A 6000-nucleotide genomic window follows, 5' to 3' on the forward strand; every position below is an offset into this window, starting at 1 on the left:
TGGAGTGCTTTGCATTGAAGTAACACATGGATCACGGATAGGCCGTCTCCACACCTGCTACACAAGGGTCTTGGAGATCCCGTGAGCAGGTATGAGTGTGTTGCATGCGTGTGGCCTATCCGTAATCGAGCCAGGGTAACTTCATTGTGCCTGTTATGTGTGTCAGTGGTGTATGCTCCCAAGAGTGTCTTTATAACGTGTAGCTTGTTGTCTGCCTGTTCATTCCAGTGTGCTTGCCATGTATTGCGAAGGTGTTGTCTGATGTGTGACTTAAGGTCAGTGTACGGTATTGTTGTTATGTCCACCGTGTTTGCAAGTGCAGCAGCAGCGGCCATTTGATCTGCTGTCTCGTTTCCGGCGATCCCCGAGTGACCTGGCACCCAGCATACAGTTACTTCAAGACTTAATGCATAAGCTGACATAATGGTCTTGTAAACTAGATGAATAACATGGTTTTTACAGTACTGCTTAGATGACAATGCACGTACTACACTCAAGGAATCTGTGAAGATGATGGACTTGGGAATTTTATGATGAACTATGTGCTTTAAAACCAGAAATATCCCATAGGCTTCAGCAGTAAAAATGCTGCTTTTCGAGTTTAAAGTGTTAGATACCCTAAAATCAGGTCCGTGCGCAGCACACGACACGATACGGGCTGTTTTTGACGCGTCGCTAAAGAATTCTGCACACTTGTATTTATCTTGAAGGAACAAGAAGTGCTGAAGAATTGCAGCTGTGGGTACTCGTTTTTTATCAATTGCTACAAAGGACAAATCGCACGACACGGGGCGCAGCTGCCATGGTGGTAAAAAGTCGGAAAGGGTTGATTTGTAGGTGTCTGAAAAGGTGACCGATAATTCTGACACTTCCTGTCTCACCCTATGTGAGAACGGAGCAGAGATAGATGGACGATTAAGAAGAAGTTGGGACATGGGTGTATCACAAATAAATGGTTTGAGAGGATGGTGGGTTATTGACGAAATTTTAAAAGCGTACAGAAGATCTATGTATGTTCGCTGATGATCTAGGGACCATTTGTCGCACTCGACGTATAGGCTTTGTACGGGGCTTGTACGGAAAGCGCCTGACGCGAGGCGAAGCCCCAAGTGAAGCACTGGGTCTAGCATTTTCAGCGCTGTTTTTGCTGCCGCCCCATAAACCACGCTCCCATAGTCCAAGCGGGACCCCACCAAGCTTGTGAAGACACGTAAGAGGAGTTGCTTGTCCGCGCCATAGGAGTGGTGTGAAAGGACCTTAAGTATGTTTATTGCTTTGAGGCATTTATGTTTTAGTTGTCTGATGTGAGGGATGAACGTGAGTTTCTCGTCAAACACCACACCCAAAAACTTGTGTTCTCTTTTTACTGGAATCGAGTCACCAAAGAGTTTTATGTCGGGATCGGGCAGGAGGCCCCGCCTTTTTGAGAATACAACGCAGGTACTTTTAGAAGAATTAAGTTTAAATCCATTTTCATCTGCCCAGCGGGAAAGTTTGTTTACCCCAAGCTGGACCTGACGTTCACAAATGGATATGTTACATGATTTGAAAGATATTTGAACGTCATCTACATACATCAAGCAGGATATGGTTGGCGGCAGTGCCTTTCGGAGAGAGTTCATCTTAACTATAAACAAGGTGCAGCTCAATACGCCACCTTGAGGCACGCCATTCTCCTGCACGTGAACGTTTGAGAGTGCCGTACCGACTCTGACACGAAATGTTCGTTCAGACAGGTAACTGGAAAGAGTGTTCAGCATGTTACCTGTTACACCATAGGATTTTAGGTCTGCAAGAATGCCATAACGCCATGCCGTATCATAAGCTTTCTCGATATCAAAAAATACGGTCATACAGTACTGTTTGTGTATAAAGGCATCCTTAATGTAAGATTCCAGTGCAACTAATTGATCGTTTGTGGATCGCCCTGCCCGGAAGCCTGCCTGGCAGCTCTCGAGAAGACCATTGTACTCAAGAAAGTACATGAGCCTCCGGTTAATCATCTTCTCGAAGAGCTTGCACAGGCAGCTGGTCAGGGCAATAGGTCTATAGCTTGCGGGAGAAGAAGGGTCCTTCCCTTCTTTCAGAAAAGCCACAACTATGGCCTCCCTCCAAAGCCTTGGAAGGTGCCCCGATAGCCATATTTGGTTGTATAGGTGCAGGAGTGTCTCAAGGGTGTCTGCGTGTAGGTGTTGAATCATAGTGTATGTAATGTTGTCTGCACCTGGAGCAGAAGGTTTACAAGTGGAAAGAGCAATCTTCAGCTCATGGAGTGTAAATTCACAGTTGTATCCAGACTTTGACTTGTTCTTGTCGCGTATAGGCTTCTTTTCGGCAGATGTTTTGTGTTGCATAAAAGTGTTTGTATAGTGCGCAGAACTAGACACGTGTTGGAAGTGTTGTGCAAGTGTGTTAGCCTGATCTTCCAGAGTGTCCCCTGTCGTGCTAACCAGGGGCAGGCTATGTGTGTGTTGTCCTTTTAGTTTACGTATTCGGGTCCATACCTTGTGGGTGTCCGTGTATGAATTTATGGATGTGAGAAAGGCGCGCCAGCTCTCCCTTTTTGCCTCACGGCGCACACGCTTACCTAATGCCTTCGCTCTTTTGAAAGAAATAAGGTTACAACTTGTGGGGTGTCTACGGAGGATGCCCCACGCCTTGTTCTGGGCCTCGCGCGCACGCTTGCAGTCGTCATTCCACCAGGGCCTTCTCGGGTTGCGCGAGGCCCCAGAGGCCTGGGGTATTGACTTTTTGGCGGCGGCGAGAATGTGCTCCGTGACGAGCTGTGTTGCCTTCTCTACAGGTAAGTGTGTTATGTCTGTGTAGTGTAGTTGAGATGTCTCTGTGAATGTGTTCCAGTTTGCTCTTGCTTCTATAAACTTGCAATGGGAAGGGGAACTGCTAGGGCCTTTATCTATGTATGTTAGTGAGGTAGGGAAGTGGTCACTACCATATGGGTTAGTGCCAACATCCCACTCAAGTGATGGAAAGAGTGCTGCAGAGCCAATGGCCAAGTCGAGGTGTGAATAAGTGTTGTGTGCTATATTATGGTATGTAGGCTTGTTTTTGTTAAATAGGCATGCTCCTGAAGATATTAGAAATTTTTCGATTAGGCGACCTCGGGCATCTGTGCGGTGAGAGCCCCAAAGAGTGTTGTGTGCATTGAGGTCACCTATAAGAATGAAAGGTTCTGGTAGCTGATCTACAAGGCCCTCGAAATCGGAGCTTGAAAGCTGGAAGTCAGGAGGGATGTAGATGGAGCACACTGTTATCAGCCTATTGAAAATTATGGTTCTAATGGCAATAGCCTCAAGGACAGTCTGTAATTGGATAGGGTGGCATGCCAATGATTTTCGGGCAATGATGGCCACACCACCTGAAGATGTACCACCACCAGCCCTGTCCTTCCTAAATACCATGTAACTATTCAAGACATTTGTGTGTTTGGAGTTTAAATGTGTTTCTTGTAGACACATCACACTTGGCTGATTGGAATGCAATATTTCGTAGACATCATCAAGATTGTTAAGGAGGCCTCTACAGTTCCACTGGATGATATTTTCTGTTCCCATTATGTACCTTTAAGAGCTACTGGAATGTGTGTGTGGGTTCATGTTTTGTCTATCGGGGCTTGTATTCTTGGAGCGGGTTTCTTTGGCTTTTCTGTTGGTTTGGACGCCGCAGCCCGTTCCTTGCGGAGCGATGCAGACAGGAACGGTCCGACGTCCATTTCCTCATCAGATGTTCGGGCGGGGGGTGTCCGGCGGACCGGGCCCCCTGGACTTGGCACCCTTACGGGTGCCTTTGGTTCCAGCCCCAAGCGCCGCGGGCGGGGCAGGCGGCGGGGCTAGGATGGGCGCTTCTGTGGGCCCTACCGTGTCCATCTCCTCCGTGCCCTCAGGTGTCCCTAGGGCCTGTGGAGAGGACACAGTGAGAGCGGCAGAGCTCCCAGCGGCGATCGCACTCGCCACATTCGCTGGAGTCGCCACACTGGGCGATTCCTGACTACTCTGGACTACCGAAGGCAGTCCGGCAAGAGACGGGGCCCCCGCAGCCTCTACAGGTGTTGTAGAGGCAGCAGGTGGCTGCTCAGCTGGGGGTTGGGACAGCAACACATCAGCAAGAAGGCTGCACTGTGTTGCCGTGCTGACCAAACGCCGCCCCAACCCCCGGCGGGCGGCGTCTGCGTACGATGTGGCCGAAAGCAGCTTGTGCTTTTGGCGCGCTTCTGGATAGGTGATGTTTTCATTTACTTTTATGTGAATTATTTCCTTTTCGGCCTTGAATTGTGTACACGCACGCGAATAAGCAGCGTGCGGTCCGCTGCAATTCGGGCACTTCTGAGTGGTGCTTTCACAAGCTTCTGAGGAATGACCTGTCTCAGCACAGTTGGCACATGTCAACTTCCCTCTGCATGATTGGGTTCCATGGCCGTATCGTTGGCACTTAAAGCAGCGCCTTGGATTTGGGACATACGGTCGTACGTTGCAGCTAAGAAAACCCACTTTGACCTTTTCTGGAGGCGTTGTGCGATCAAACGTTAGGATTAGATGCTTTGTCGGAATTTCTTGGTTTGCTCTCCGAATTACGATTCGTTTTACTGCAGTTACATGTTGAGGTTGGAGCGCCTCAAGAAGATCTGCTTCCGTCTCAGACTCTAGTTCTTTCTCTGATATGACTCCTTGCGAGGAGTTGAGGGTCCGGTGTGGTGTCACAGTGACAGTCAAGTTGGCCAACGTCGTCTGTTTCAGTAGGTTTTCACTCTGATTTTTCCTTTTTACTTCGACCAGTACATCACCTGAGGCGAGTTTCTTAGCATCATAGTCTGAACCAACAACAGACTCAATGCACTTTGCCAACAGAATGACAGACTTCTTTGCAACAGGAGTGGTTTCTGCAGAGTGAATGACAAGAAATTTGTGGAAATGTTCTGGTTTACCTTTAGCTAGTACTTCGGTGCGGCCCCTTTTAGGGGGCCGATCATTGGATTGGAGGGATAAAGAAAAAGCCATGCGATATTGAAAAAAGCAGGGGACGGGGGTACTTTCTTCTCAAACCTTACCCTGATAGCCTGAGAGGTCCCGGAGCTCCCTGCCTGGTAAACAGACAGGGAGCCCATCCGCCGGAGCTTGACCTGGGCTCCGACGGCCACCGTTTGTGGTTTCTGCCCTTCACCTTACAACTCGTAGCCACGGTAGATTACAGCAAGAGTATGGGGGCTCGGGGTCCGCGGTGTCGCCAACACCGTCACCAAGATTACTCAAGGTGCCCCGTGCGGGGTCCACCTGAGTTGTGCTTCCCACGCCAAGTTATCGTTTTTGTGCAGCACTAACAAGTTTCGAGGCCGATTGCAATCTGTCTTTTGGACAAACTTTAAATAGTATCTATAATTTCCTGCATAAAAAAAGGCACTTGAAAAAATTCCAAGAGATAAGCTTCGAAATTTATGTAGTACACATGGCACAAAATCAGGGCACGCTGAAGATTTCGGGAGGTTATCTGAATAACGTGTTCCCTGCTGCCGTATATGTAGGTGTATTTGTGAGGGGCCGTCACTTTGGATTGCCCCACCTTGAAGAGCCATCTACAGAAAATTTCAGAGAAAGAACAAAAACAAGTGCAACCATAAGCCCCTCACACCACCAAACCACAGGCATGTGCTACAAGAATATATTGCATGAACATGAAGACGGTGACGAGAGAATGAAATGAAAGGCCGCACCAGAGATGGAGTGATTTACAGCCTTTCAAATAATTTCACATCATTTCAGTAATCGTTAGTAATTTATCTGCATTGTTCAGAACAAGTGAAGCCACTGTAGTCATACCGGCCAACCTTCCCGAATTTTAATCGTGTCGTGTTCCAGTTTATCTCGAGAAATGTTTCTGCATGCTCACCCAAACAGGCAGAAACTTTCGGCTACGAGATCAACTGACATACATTTGCAAAAGAGAAAACAAGAACATTTGAGCGCCTTCACGTGGAATCACTAGTACACG

The sequence above is a fragment of the Haemaphysalis longicornis genome, unplaced genomic scaffold (assembly GCF_048455015.1).
Source record: "Haemaphysalis longicornis isolate Haplotype H1 unplaced genomic scaffold, Haemaphysalis longicornis Haplotype H1 scaffold_7, whole genome shotgun sequence".
Classification (NCBI taxonomy): domain Eukaryota; kingdom Metazoa; phylum Arthropoda; class Arachnida; order Ixodida; family Ixodidae; genus Haemaphysalis; species Haemaphysalis longicornis.